At 38.7% G+C, this 15,260-nt stretch overlaps 1 long non-coding RNA gene across 1 annotated transcript in view; it reads left to right on the top strand.

Moving 5' to 3' along the window:
* Positions 1-13,897, top strand: part of LOC142361360 (uncharacterized) — a 28,598-nt gene extending 14,701 nt beyond the window's left edge. Inside the window, exons 2-4 of the long non-coding RNA XR_012763943.1 lie at positions 10,954-11,107; positions 12,142-12,207; positions 13,814-13,897. This is a non-coding gene — a long non-coding RNA (uncharacterized LOC142361360). The remainder of the gene's footprint in view (positions 1-10,953; positions 11,108-12,141; positions 12,208-13,813) is intronic.
* Positions 13,898-15,260: the final 1,363 nt, after the last annotated feature.

A 15,260-nucleotide genomic window follows, 5' to 3' on the forward strand; every position in this document is an offset into this window, starting at 1 on the left:
GCAGGCTGAGGCTACACCTATGGGGTTGGTTTTCACCTCATCTCCTCTACACACCCAATGCACGTATTTCAACAACCACAAAGTCTAAAGTTAAGAGAGGCAAAAAAGCAATTCACCCTCACTGTCTCCTACCCAGGGCTGTCAGACCTTGGCTTTCTGCAGACCCTGTGAGGAGAAGCAGCCAGTATAATGGAGCTGGTGGCTGCTGTAGGTAATACACCAACATATTCACTGCAAGAACATCTAGGCAGGTAGGATGCAGTCCTCCTGGACAGTAAATGGTTTGAAATGGTCCTTGTTCTCTCACCGTTAGAATCTACAGTAGGTCTGATGACTGAGTTGTGGGTGAATGTTGCCCAACAGGCCTTTCTTGTGACAGATGCAGGAGCCAGGTTTTGGGTGAAGGCTGTGACTGTTGGTTTCAAACATCCAAGAAATCCTGAACATCAGATTGCAAGGAACGGAGATGCTTTTTCTGGCACTGAATTTGCTGAAGTGACAGATATGGAGATTTCCAAGTGAAAAAACTTTGTGACACTTGTATATGCCTACGTGTGTATATCTATATAAAAGGAAAAGAGAGCTTACAGTTCACAGATACAGATAGGTAAAGATTTATATTGTTTACTCATTCTGCTCATTTCTGGCCAGTAACTGCTAGACCTTCCTGCTAATACTAACGAATACAATGCAGCAGATGAAGATAAAATTAATGACACCCATTGACCCTTATATTTTTTGGCCTTTAAATTTTTATGAGAGGATTTCATAGTCATAAAATTTAACACTGTTTCTCATTACGTATTTCTTCTGCCTGATTTGTCAGCTGAAATCAATAAGACTTTGGTGGCTTAATATTGGTGTGTTCGTGAACAGCAACAACATCGAGTCATATCTGAGCCTAAATCATCTCTACGTTCACTAGAAAAGGGAAACCCAGACACTTCAAAGTCAGTTATTAAGAAATGCAATCAAATAAAATGTATGACTAATGGTGTCGCTTTCTTACAGTGAGCATCTTTGCTCTAATCATTTGGAAATTGAAAGATGTTCAGATTCTTCTGAAATAAAAATATTTTCTTATTCTGTTATATGTCAGCCTTTGGTTAGATATTGCATTCAGCTAGAGTCTAATAGCAATGTAGTACAGAGCAGAATCAATGTCTTACTGTATATAGTGGTTGCACAAGTTAATTGCTCTTTTTAAATGAAATATATTTCTTTACAGTAAATACATTGGCAAGCAAAGATGATTAGACAGCTACTTTTATAAACACGACTCTGGTGTCTACTGATTGCTTCACATCACCAGTGTACTTTCAATAAATAAAAATCCTTTCCTTTCTCTTTTTTTTAAAGAAAAAGGAATAGAAAAAGTGAGAATGACACTATAACTGCGTTTAAAGCAATACATGTCATGTACAAAACATCAGCTACATTTCAGGAAGCCATTCCTACTCAGTTATTTGGCAATACCCTGTATTCATTTGCTCCTGGAGGACATTCAACCACATTTTAAAGAACGTACCCTCTTTTGCACCAAAAAGGACCATATGAAAAATTTACCAGGTCAGTTATTTGCTAGTTAGATAAGGAGGTGATAACTTAGCTGACTGTTAAAAATTCTTTAAAATGTGTCAGACATTTCACCAGTAGAAATAACCCATGACGGTCACATTGAAAACAGAAGGCTTCACCCACTTTTTTGAGAATGTAGAGGTTAAGGGTAATTGTATGTAGCTTTCATATGGCACATCTTATATATTGACCTTGAAGCACTCTAAGTGAAGATCCGTATGTTCCTGACTATACTGTAAGAGCTTAGTCCAGGGCAAAGGGCTCATAACAGCACACAGAAGTCCCCTCCTAACTTAAACATTTACAGTGCCTGCTTAGAACTTAAATCCTAACAAAACAGACAGCTCATGTTTATAGTGCTCTGCATATGGGAAATGAAGCAAAGCAAACGAAGTGACTTGCCCCAGGCTGGGTAAAAGATTCGAGCAGAAGTGTCCTGCCTGTAGGCAATGTTGCTTTCTGCCCTCCTGAGGTTATGTTTGATTTATAGCAACTGGATCTGCCTATTTTTGTGTCTCTGTTTTGAGAGTGTTTTAAGAAGCACTGGCTCCTTTGCACTCTTTCAGCTATGAAAAGTGAATTAAACATTCACCTGGGTTATTGATCGCTTCATGTTAATTATGGTTTTGTGGAGCAGCCAGAGTATATTGAACAACGTGTTCCTAAATGTTTGCATCATTTTCACCAGCATGTAACCACAATTAACATAGAAAAAGTTCATTCAAACCATAAAACTGATAGCGATTATCATGAAATTTGCTGTTGTGTAGCTCATTTAACTTCCAGATCGCAGATCCAGATCTAAAAAACCCACGTCACTGGAAAACTATGTATTCATAACTAAATTTGACAGCCAGGATGTTTGTTTTATCTGTATTAAGCTACTTTTGAAAGTTAATTTAAGTGTCTTTCAGAAGACCCAAGTTCCTTGAATAGTTAATGGAAAGAGATAAACTTAAAGCCACCGAAAACAGCTTTCATGAATAATTCTGTCTGACCTCAACCCACCAGGGACATAAACAAGAGCACATACAGAATAACATTTTCATGCAGAACTCGTTTGTCCATGGAAATGGATAGCTGTGTCTATATGCATGAATCTTGTGAGTAAAATTGCTCTGTTTGCTGAAATCTAAAGGACAGTGTATGCAAAATTACAGGAGATGTTTTGAATCATTGATCATCTTGATTATAAGAGGTACTGAAGTTTAAAGCAAGCTAGTAATTTTCACAATTAAGTGTGGGTTTGTGATATGCAACCTAAAATTTCTTTCCCTTAATTAAGGTTGCCTTGTTCACTTCACATATCTTTGTATGCTATATTAAGTTTTAGACTATATTATAAAGATAAATATTGGACTCTTCCACATGTGGCATTATCAGTTAGTGGATAATTTATAGAAATCCTGTATAAAACTTTCCAAACTCTATAGTTATAGGAAAAATAATAGTCTCTCCTGTCTCTGTCACCTGTATTTTGACAGGTTGTAAATACAACACAAACCTTAGCCGTTACAGATATACCCACGTCTCTGCCGTCATACGGCAGCAAGAATTACAGAGCTTCTGTGTTTCACATTGAGCTGCCCATCAGATGAAATCAGCGTTAACATAATAGGCTAGTTATTGCTGGTATTTGAAAAAAAAAGAAGAATTATAATAGAGCAAGTGCAGCAGGAGTTCAACAGCTGCAGAGAGGCACTGAAAGAGCAGTAGTGGCCTGAAGCAAGAATCAAAGTAATTACATGGTGAGCAGTAGGGTTAGATGAGTTAGATGACAGGAATGTAACCATTTCCCTTAGCCTATTCGTTTGCAAGAGAGATGCTTTCTTCTACTTTAGGGTGGAGAGCTTCCAACCACAACCCTTCCTCCTCCAAGCTCAAATAACACCGCTTTTAGGTAGCCAGGATTCAAATAGCAGTTTATATCGCCCTCACAGCAAGCAAAACGCAAATGCGTGATAGGCACTGAGTAGAGCGTACTCATCTCCATACGTCACTGGAATTCTGTAAAGCAGCACCAATGCTAGCATGCTGTGTGCATGAGGGGGGAGAGAAGGAATTCAGTACCTCTGTACTACCATGGCTTTACTGCTTACGCATAAATGCTTTAATATAAAACTAACTAGCACACCAGAAATTCCTTTCAGCTCTTTGCAGTACAGATGCAATCTATTCAATACACTTACTAATGTTTTGTCCCATCTCATCTGAAGCACCTCAGCTGAACGGGAATGCTAAGTGCGATGTCAGTGCAAGGTTTGAACAGGCACCCACAAGAGTGAGGTAGGAAGCGGGACACGTCTGCAGAAAACGTCAGTTAGCCGTTACTGGAATACCATGCTCAGTTTGGGTGTCTAACCTTTGAAAAAATCGGAGGCATTTCTGAGAAGCTGTATAAAGCTGTCCTGTATTCTTCAACATATGTCTCACAGACAGAGATCACAGGAGCGCAGTCTACTTTATCCGCTTCAGGGAAAGACAGGAAGACAATTTACGATTTTCTCTAAGTCCCTATGCAGGGGAAGACCTCTTTTACTAAATGTTTCCACAGCATAAAAACCATAGGCATAACAAAATCCAGGAGCTGGAAACTAAAATCGGACTAACTCAGGCTAAGGCTAGTTAACAGGAGCTGGGAGGAGTAGTGGGGGCCCTTCCTGAGGAGGCAGCTGGTGCGTCCACAGCTGGCAAAACCTGGCATCTACTTTATTAAAAAAGCCAGTTCACATACGTTTAACAGGGTCATGCAGACATTTCAGCACAGCCAGTGTCACTACCTGAAAAAAAGGGGGTTAATATCTAGTGAAAGGAACAGAAAATGAATCAGCTTCTCACAACGAGAGGTCTCATCTGTACTAGCCTGGGTCATCGAAAAGAATCATTTTCCCTTATCCCATAAATTCCTATCTTGCTGTTGGAAGTACCGCAGTGGCTCAAACCATGCTTAGCTCTTAAGATTCAGCTCACTATATTTTTTAAAGCTCCTTGTGAAGTCCATTTTTTGCTGCTGTAGGCTTTGGTAGTGGCTTTCCAGAAAGGTAAGTAACAGCACAAGTCGCTGCTTTCCTTACAGCAACCCTGCCTGCCTGACATTGTTTAAGGCAATCCTGTCCCAGAGGAACTGGTGTCAAGAGAAGGGGAAGAAGGAATCTCCACTGACAAGTTCTTCTGCCTGTGCTAGAAAAATATCTACCGAATGGAGGAAAAAAAACAGTGAAACACCCTGTTCTGGATTTGGTAGAAATTACTTAGAAAGTTCTGCGGCTTTATCAGCAGAACTGGAGAAAACACAGAACCTAATAACTCCTGTAAAATCAAAGTCTACAATTTTGATCTTTTCTGCTGCCCTTTGTGCCCTTCAAGCTATCACCTTCCAACTGGGAACACTGGAAAAGACGGAATTATCAGAGTAGTAAGAAAATAATGGCAGGAATGTGCGGTTTTCAGGTGTTGTAGGGTCACAGAGGAAATCATAGCCTGTGGCCTAATTTAGACCACATCCAAAACCTGCAATAATAATTTCCTCAGTTCCAGAGAGTTGTCATAATTTTGAAAATGAATGATTTATAGCTGGCTCCTTGTCAGCCTTCCATTTCTCTGCCTGCAAGAAATGAAAGAAAGAAAAGAGAAAATCCAGCCAAAAGACCATACCCCATTTGGGTAGTACACCTACATACTGGAAGACTGTGATTGTTTCAGAGAAATGATGAACAACGAATTTTGTTAGGGAATATGACATTAGGGAGGAGTTGTAGCAAAATATTAATCACTGTATATTTTCCAGTAAAAATGTATTATAATGGGATTAAATACATATCAAAAAGGGGTTAAAGAGTTAAAACACCGTATTTTTAGTAGTTTATTTTCCAGTAAAAGTGGAATGAGCTCTAGATGGATAAGTTAGTGCCTGTACTAAGTACTATATATGTTACATTACTTCAATAACTGTCTATTGTGTGTATATATGGATTTATTTAGCCCCACATATGTTAACATACAACTTTTAAAAATACCAACTACGAAGCTAATAACAAATAAAAACAAAAAAACAGCCCCAAGGAGCAGAATACTTGGTATAGAAGCATAATCACAGCATCACAGAATCACAGAATAGTAGGGGTTGGAAGGGACCTCTGTGGGTCATCTAGTCCAACCCTCCTGCCGAAGCAGGGTCACCTACAGCAAGCTGCACAGGACCTTGTCCAGGCGGGTCTTGAATATCTCCAGAGAAGGAGACTCCACAACCTTCCTGGGCAGCCTGTTCCAGTGCTCCATCACCCTCAGTGGGAAGAAGTTCTTCCTCATGTTCAGACGGAACTTCCTGTGCCTCAGTTTGTGCCCATTGCCGCTTGTCCTGTGATCAGCTTAGGAATACTCTGTTCCTTAGCTTAAATTGTTTACTTTTTAATTTGAAGGAGTAGGTATCGTATGAGAGAATTATTCACCAGTGATAGAAAATTTTACCTCCCAGCAGGTGTATCTAACTTATTCCTAAAAGGCAGACTTGTAATTACCATGGAGGACATCATCTTACGGTAAATATATTTCTTACTAGTCTCTTGAGCAGTCTTGCCCACTAGTCTGCGTTCATCTCGTGGAGAGCTGGTGCAAATGAAGGCCCTTCAGGAAATCCAGCTTGTGCTACAGAGAGCCCATGCTCATCTGCCTGAGAAGCAGAGACTTGTGCTGAAGACAGTCTCTTGTCCTTGAGACAACTGAAAGGTCATTCTCTCACTTCAATACCTTGTTTCTCGCTGCAGATTTTTACAGAATGTGAGATTTCACTGTATTTTGAATCTGCTGAGGTTTATGTATTTGGAACTATTCAGTTTTTATTGTGTGAAGTACACACAATTTTTTCTTTCAGCTTTTTAGCTAAGGAGAGATCACAACTCTTCTTTTAATAACACGGTTTCTTTGTATTTAGTAGTAATATGTCTTCTCCTTTTTGGGGTTTTGTTTGTCTGATTGCTTTTTTCTGTTTTCTTCAGACATGATCCTCCATAGAAAATACTTATTGATAAATACATAAATATTTATATACATATGTGTGCGGATATCTATTTCTTCCCAGTGGAAGTTGCTGGAAATTCTAGAATGAGACTAAAGTACAGGAAAAAAAAAAATCAAGAAAAACACTTAACATGTCAGCACACAAAAATGAATTAACAAAAAGCCATTAAATTTTAAACTTATGCAACCACTTGCATGCTGGAATATTAAAACCTTGCCTGCCAGCCGTAACACTTTAGTTACATGTTCGAATATCACATATCTGCTTTGCCTTTATAAATGTTGTTCATAGGTGAACTTGAGTCTGAAATGAGCCACATCAGTTGCACCTATGGATAGGTAAAATCTATTTCCAAGTGAAAGAGAAGACGACTCTGCTTCTAACCTTGGGCCAAGTACAAGAAAGCAGGTTACGGTCTAGCTGCTGCTGAGTGCACACTATCATGAAAGGAGCACCAAATTCAGCTGATTCACAGATGGTACGTGGGCGCTTTCAAGGCTGAGAGCTTTAATAACTGGGCAAGAATATGTAATAAGTGTGATGGCAGAATGCAAGTAAATGGCAGATACATGAGAAACACATGATAGAAGGCAAAAAAAATGTAGGATAATGTAAGATGCAATATTAGGAAATGGCCAAATACATTGGTACAGAAAGAAACACAACTCTCTCTGGATTTCAGCTACCAAACAACTGGACTTTATTAAGCTGTGTGATCAACAATACATCATTTTACACTGATTGCCAGAGTACTAAAGGATTCTGAGTAATGAACCCAACAAAAAGTGAAGCTCTACATCTCAGCAAAACAGAGTAAATAAGCACCTAGAAGAGACGAAGTCAGAAACAGAGCTTGGAGAAGATAATTATGATTAATGGAGAAACGGTCGTATGAGACAAGAGGAGCAAATTCCTGGAATGGCATCTGTGGTCATTAAGGGAGGAAGATCCTGAGAAGCAGAAGACAAACCTGGGGTTTCTGTTTGTTCCTGCTTATTTGTGATTGCAGTTGACTGCCATAAAGAGAAAGGTGAAGCAATGGAGTATAACACATACATAATTCAAACTGAACTAGATACCCGTGGCATTTCCTGAGACAGGATGATGCAAAACAAAGTCACTATGTTATCACAACTGAAAAAAATGATATAGATATCACCTGCAGGGTGGGCACTGTGATGTGAGAAGTTAAGTGGTTCCATATGACCAGGACACTTTCCAACAGTCAGGCTTTTCTTACAGAACCTATCATTCTGTTATTTTTTAATTAGGCTATTTTAATTTATTCATGATTGTTATTAAATTTACAATACTTTTCAGTTCTTAAATAATTCCTATATTTTATCCTAAGGCAAAATCTCTTTAGCCTCTGGCACTTAAAGACTGCTTACTCATCTGCAATAACTACACTATCTGTCCTGAAACAAAAGAATAAGTATATGGCACCACACAGGGCAGATATCCAACAGTGCTATAATTTAATACGTTAGCCACTCACCTCAGGAAAATTGGATAACAGTTTGTGTCATTCATCAGTGAGGAAGTTTTACTTCATGCTGTCACTGGAGCATCTTTGTACTATCCAGTGACATCCAGCTCAGACAGTCATGTTCGGGGACCAGTTCCTCGTGCTTCTGCCCATTGAGACAGGCTCTTTCACAGTACAATTCAAAGCAAAAATCTACCGTAAGTGCTTTGAATCATGCACCTAAAAAGGCTTTTTCTGTTCTTTGATTAGAGAGGAAGCCTTAAAGGACGTAGCACACCATTCAGCAGGAGCGAGCCTACTTAAATGGAGTGATTAACTTTCTTCATCACTCTTCAATCTTTTTGCTTTCTACTGTAGCATTGGTCTAGATAAACCCTTGGATTAAGACTCAAGAATTAGCAACCTGAATAAAGCACATCATTTGCAGTTCATTTTTATTATTCTCCTTTCTCCTCAGGAAAAACTGTGTGTGCACTGTGGAATGCTTTGTTTCCTAAGGTTCAGTTTGAAGACATTTCTTTCCATTTCTTTTCTTCATTATTTTCTTTCTCTTAGAAAATATTTAGCCTGCTGTGTCGGTGAAAGCAGTCCAAGGTGTTAACTTGATATAAAGCACAAGTTGATAATGACTTTGATGACCCTTAGCTCACACAGGAAGCTCTGTCTCCTGCCTAAACAAAGGTTACTGATGTGAGACAAAACTTGTTTTCATTCTAAGAACAAAGTTACAGATCACAGATCTCTTTCTACAACTTTAGGTGTTCATTTTGTTTTTGTAGATCTAACCCAGTCATGCCAAAATAATACTTCACGATTTTTCATAGGAAATCCCTAAAGAACAGAAAAAGAAACAAATTTTCTCATTATGAGAATTTAAATGCTTTGCAGGGAGAGAACCATTACAGCTTGGAGCTGTTTAAAGTGTTTATGACAAAACTGCTCCACGAGCAGTGACCATGGAGCAGAGGTAAAGGCATACACATGCCTCCCACTAAGAGATGCAGAATGATTTGCGACCCTGTGGTTTGGGTCTATTGCTCTGCAGGGGAGAGTGCCTAGGTGGAATTCAGCTCCAAATTAATGATGCCAAAATTCAAATACCTGCATGCCAATGTCTGCAGGCACTGCAGCTCTCTAAGCTCTCATTTATATTCCGTGAAGACCTAATCAATAGAGTCAGTAGCATCTCGAAATCCATTCGGCTTACCCTGTGCTAGTTACCTGAATTCAATCAGCTGAGTTATCCTCCAGATCCCATTCACTGTATTGCCTAGATCTGATATGACTTTTGCTCTAGACTGTTTCTGCTAAAACAGAGATTTAAGCTGTTTTTCCAGTTCAGATACATGGAATAACGTGAGAGCTATGCCAGTCTGCCAAACTGAGGATGCAAGACCTTTTAGGATAGCAACGTATTTTTTTTTCAGTACAGCAATGTATTTTTTTCAGTACAGCAGAGCTCCCGAGTGCTCCACCTGAGAATTGCACCCAGCTTTCATTTCGTAAGAAACTGGTTGTCTCATTGCAAAAGAAATTCCAGTAATTAAAAAAACCACATTCCGTGTGGTCAGTCGAGGATCTTACCATTGAACCAGACATTTATACTACTTGACTGTCATAAGACACACAATGACTTTTCAGGAAAACAAACAAAAGGAAAAATTCTTCAGCAAATTTCTATAAATGTTAAATTATTTTGCTTTATCTGTCTTCTGGCTTTATTCTTCTGCATCTACAGTTTACTTTTTCCTATATCATGTTCACTAATAACTAATTTGTACAGACATCTTTTACCTTTAGGGACAGAATCAAAAAAGGTAAAAGAGTAAGTTGTCCTTTTCAAGATTTTTGCCATTGTTGCTTTATTTCTTGCAAACAGTTCACTAAATTCCTGAATATGACCTTTTTGCAAAGTATCAAGCCTTCCTTAGCAGTGAGAATAGAATGAACATTCAGTTCTTTCTCATCTTTCTTTGCCAGATACTCTTTCATCTCACGTTCTCCATTAACAGCAAAAGTAGCTTTCCACACCATTGCTGTGTTTACTTATTTGGAAAATGCTTCCCATGGACACACTTCGGTAAAGGCTGCAGCCAGTGTCACTTCACGTAGCTTTAGGATTAATATGTTTTTTCTGCATAATGTAGAAACAGAAGGTGACTGCTTAGTTGGTGTCAGAGATCTGGGCTCAGTCTCCTTTTCTAGTAAGGATTCTTAAGTATTATTGGCCAAACTATTTCAGACTAGATCCTCAGAAAGGCTCACAATGACTCAAAATATCTGTGTGGGATTGAAATATCTGAGTTAGTTATTTATGATTTTTATCCTGTACATCAGAAGAATTAGGTTCCTTTGCATAAAAATGGGTTTAGCAATAGCCACTGTGCTTAAGCTATAGGGGTGCTTAACACAGAGTAAATGTTTTACTTGACATCACAAAAAGCTTAGAAATATCCAGTTCTTTTAAGTCCTTGAATGTCACTGTCCACTTGTGGATCTTTCCCCTTTATGTGTTCCTGGAAACAATATTCTCAACACTCAGACAAGATCAAGAGATCAGAGAAGGAAAGAGATGGACTGGTTTCAAGAAGGTCAGGCTAGGTTAAACGCTTGGTCTACACACTTCAGTTGAGTTCCTTTAAATGTGCTCTTGGAAGTAGTGTAGTAACATCGATGTAACTTTTCATTTGCTTTCCAAGGACTCTCCATTAGTCATTTGTCAATTGGCTTTTTAGCTCTCTGAAGTATTTTTCTTTTTCTTTCTCTTGTTCCTTTTTATTTTCTTTTTTCTTCTTTTTCTACTACTTTTTCTTTTTCTTATACTACTTCTTGGTCTTTTTCCTCTTCTTTTCCTTTTCTGCTTTTGCAGGAGGACTTCTTAGGAATCAGAGAGACAAAGTTCCACCAGCAGAAAAGCAGCGATTTCCTGTGGGCAATGTCACTGCTAATATGAGATGTCCAAAAGCAGATGTTGGTTGCTTCAGGCTGCCCTATGATATTCTTTTAATCCTGGACAGTCCACCGTAGGTACTGGGTAAACTGTATTCACGCAGATACAGTTCATGAAGGTTTGGAGTTTGTCAACAGTATTGCAAAACTCATGCTCTCCTGAATAAACTGCACAATAACAGCCTTGCCCTTTGCACAAGGCTTTCAACAGGGCTCCAGCTGAAATAGCCATCTAATTCAGAACAGATGAAGCATAAAGAAGCATAAATATTGTACAATGACTCCAAGAATGATCATGCATGACTGCATACTTCCTAATTGTCCTTTGCTTGCATGCAGATTTAGCAGTGCAAACACCAGTGAGGTACCATTAGAACTACCAATATGCATTTATAAACTAACCACGGGAAACAGTGTAGGAAAGACACTTGAATATTAGTGCATGATTTAGACCCAAAAAGGACTATTGGAAAGGTACTAAAGTGTTCATCTGGCAACACAGCAGGCTCATTACATATATTATTTTGGGGGGGTGGGGGGGAGGGATAGGGCGGGAAACCCAACCAAAGAAAACCTCCAAAACCAAACAAGGTGTTTAAAAGCAGGAGGTAAAGAGAACTTGTGCTGCACATATGCAACACATGAGAGACTGTGCTGCAGTGAGGGTTGCCATGGAGACTGCTGGATGGCAGTAAAAATGCAATAGGATCTGAAAGTGAGGTGCTGAGAGCACCCCGTACGAACCCTCAGCTCCCACCAAAGTTGAGGCAAGTCGAGATCTGTCCCTGTTTATTGCCAAAGCAGTCTAGCACTGGGCAAGATGAGACTCAGATGGGCAGCACCCGTTAGCGGCAGAGGAGCTACCAGGAGCTATCACCTTCATAGGAGCTATTCCCCAAGAAGGCACCACTCCAGGAAGAAAAGAAGGATTTAATTATTGCTTAGCAAGAACGCTGCCTGTGTGACAGCTTTCCTTTTTCACAGTGAGGACTAAATTACTTAGCTTTTTTTTAAAAGAAAAATATCTTACCTCAACTAGTCTGGTTGGTGAATCATGAGGCCAATGTCCTATTCCCACCTCTCATAAAACCTTCCCTTTCTACAACAGGGAATATTGAATGGGTGTCTCCTTTCTTACAACTACAACTACACTGGAGTAAGGAGTGATAAAAAGGTGAGCTTTATTACTCTTTATGTCAAAATGCAGATGTGACAGCCCCATCCTCTGTTTCCAAACAACCATCCCAAGTAACACAGTGGTGTTACCGTATTGACAAGCACTTGCAGGTTGTCACACTGGGTTTATGCATCCATCTCAAAATATACGACTGAAATTCTGGCACTCCTGAAATGATATGTGAGTCCCTCACAAAGTGCAGTAGGGTCACATTTCTTTCATAAAATATGAACTATAATAGGAAAGATGCTGTTTGCATGGTCATCAGTCCTCACTGAGACTTTTGGGACTGATGCTACTTAACCCTGATCTTTCTTTCCTGACTCACATTCATGTTCACCATGACGCAATCACCCTAGATGTATGTGAGGATCTCTCATTCCTAAATCAAATCACTCTTTCTTAGCCAAATGGAGACATCTACTTAAAATCTATCTAATTAAAAATCAAACAGTTCTTTCAATGGGGAGGGTTCTTTCTTTTTTCTTTTTGATTTTTTAAATATTCTTCCTCTTTTTTATTTCTTTTTTTTTTTTTTTTTCTTTTGAATACACCTCTCATTTGGCCTATTCTTGAATTTCCTAGCAAGGAAAACTAGCTGGCCTCCCCCCATGCTAGATCCTGGGAATTAAACGACTTGTTTATAGTACAATAATCTAGAAGCTAAAACCCTGGAGGTAAACAGCGAGTGAATCAGTTTATCAGTATAGATACTATAGTAGCTTTCAGTGGTGGCTAAATTATATTACCACTAATTGCTTTTTAAAGCAATACTAAAAAAATGGAATTGCAATACATCTCAGTTTGCATAGCCTACAGTCCTTGAGAAACTCTCTCTGTGCAAGAAGCTGAAGTTTCTTCCACATGCACAGCTCGTTGTTCAGATATAGTTTGGAAGTAGTACTGCAAGAATTACGTCTTACCAAATGAAAAATTATTGGGATCACTTCTGGCCCAAAATTAAAATGTGTAGTTGATTAATGGGGCACGTCCATGATGGGGAAAAAAAAATCTATAACTGAAACCCTGAAATCTGAAAACTGCTAAAAAATTCTGAAAATGCCTAAGACCAGTTTTTCCCCTAACACTGTGATGGGTGGAGGAGACCATTTATTACAGCCAAGAAGTATATGTTTTTTTTCCTGTAAGAAAGTTAAATAATAGAAAAAACTTACATATAATTTATAAATCACTGAAACTGTTTCTTGTTCTGCCTGTGGAATAGCAATTCCTTTCCACATATTGCTAAGCTCTGCTTTCATTTTAGTAATTTGTTTATCAACATCTCTCTGAGTAATAGAATATTACTTCTTTCACATCATCCTATAATGCACACATAAATAAAAGATAGTAATCACCTGTTACCTGTAAATAGTTCTGCTTATCAAGTGTTGGAGGCCTTTTAGTCTGTTTTTATTTTTAAAAAATCCCATTTGGAATATTCGTATCAGTAACATACACTGCCTAACCCTTCTGAAATTACATATACAGATATTTCTTGTGCCAAAATTAAGGTGGTCTACGTAATCTAAACCCTGTATTTTTGCCCCTTTGTGTCTCCATACAGCCTTTAATTATATATGATTTTTTTTTCTCACTATAGGAATTCAACCTTATTCGGTCAGCATTTTGGATGGTTATTGAAGAAAGACGAGCAAGAGGCCTGGAGTTCTCACACAAAAGTTGGTCCGGATTCTGTAACTCTTTTTGAATCCAGCAGTTTCCAGATGAAATGCAGAAGCTGACCTCAGCTGGCCTATATTTGTTACATTAAATTATAATCCCATAGTTCCATTGATTTCAGTAGTTTCCTTTTTCTGTTGGTGGAAATGAACCTATTGAATTAGCATAGATAAAGTAGTTGATTTAGCAGTCCACAAAGCCTAAAAATTATCAAGCTGTTGCTTCAGTGTTTACTCAATATTCCATTTCTTCCTAATGCTTCATGTTTAAAGGTCCCTATTTTGACTACACAGTCGATCAAGGCTATTTTCACCCCTGCTAAATGGAATCAAACATAACACAATTTCTGTATGTTAATTATCCTGGTTCATGCAGTGCCCTGTGTTTCACGGCTTAGATGGTCTTCCTTTTTGACCTCACACCACCTAACCATTATAAAAATTCTTGTCATACACAGATGCTGTGAAAATCAAGAGCTTTGAATCTTTAATCCTGCAAAACTAGCTAGACTCAGAATCATGACAGTGCCCTGTGAAGAAACACATATTTTTAAAGAAGGGAATAACTTCGAATTTAGAAAATTCACACATTTTCTATTCATCAGGTTATCATTCCTATGTCAGACTTTGACAAATTTTGCTGGTATCTGACTACTATAACATCATTGAGAGTTAAAAATAATTACACATGAATTGTGGTTGCTTCTACCCGTTGATACTAATCAACTGCCCCACCCACCGGGGTTCTCAGTCCAAGCAGACTTCACTATTCAAGTTGTTGCGTTTGGCACCTTGCTTTGGTTTTATCATTCCTTCCATGATGTGTGGCTTGATCCTTCATATACCTGAAGCAAGATTTTTGTGCGAGGCTTTAAAAAGTCATTTACTTTATCCTGTTCCTGTAAGAGTTGTGATTTGAACAAGATATCAGCCCTGAAGTTTGTATTATTATTGATCATCTGTTTTTCATATCAACGCTTCTACTCTTCACACCCTCTGCTGAAAAAGTCACTCTAAACATTTGTGAAGGAATTCTATTATCAGTTTTAAATCCTTCCTTAAAACCTATTTTGTCCCAGACTACCCATTCCTCCGGTTTTGTAATGGCTACAGGGAAAGCTCTTTTTACATAGCTTTATAAATGCCATTTTAAATTCAGCATCTATGTCTTTACACTGGGAAAACCTGCCTGGACAAGGTCCTGTGCAGCCTGATCTAGGTGACGCCGCTTCGGCAGGGGGGGTTGGACGAGATGACCCACAGAGGTCACTTCCAACCCCTAACATTCTGTGATTCTGTCAAAACTCACCAGTGACTCCTAGTTGATCTAAAGACCGCAAACACCATAGGTAGACAATATGCTTTTTC

The sequence above is a fragment of the Opisthocomus hoazin genome, chromosome 5 (genome assembly GCF_030867145.1).
Source record: "Opisthocomus hoazin isolate bOpiHoa1 chromosome 5, bOpiHoa1.hap1, whole genome shotgun sequence".
In the NCBI taxonomy this organism is placed as follows: Eukaryota; Metazoa; Chordata; class Aves; order Opisthocomiformes; family Opisthocomidae; genus Opisthocomus; species Opisthocomus hoazin.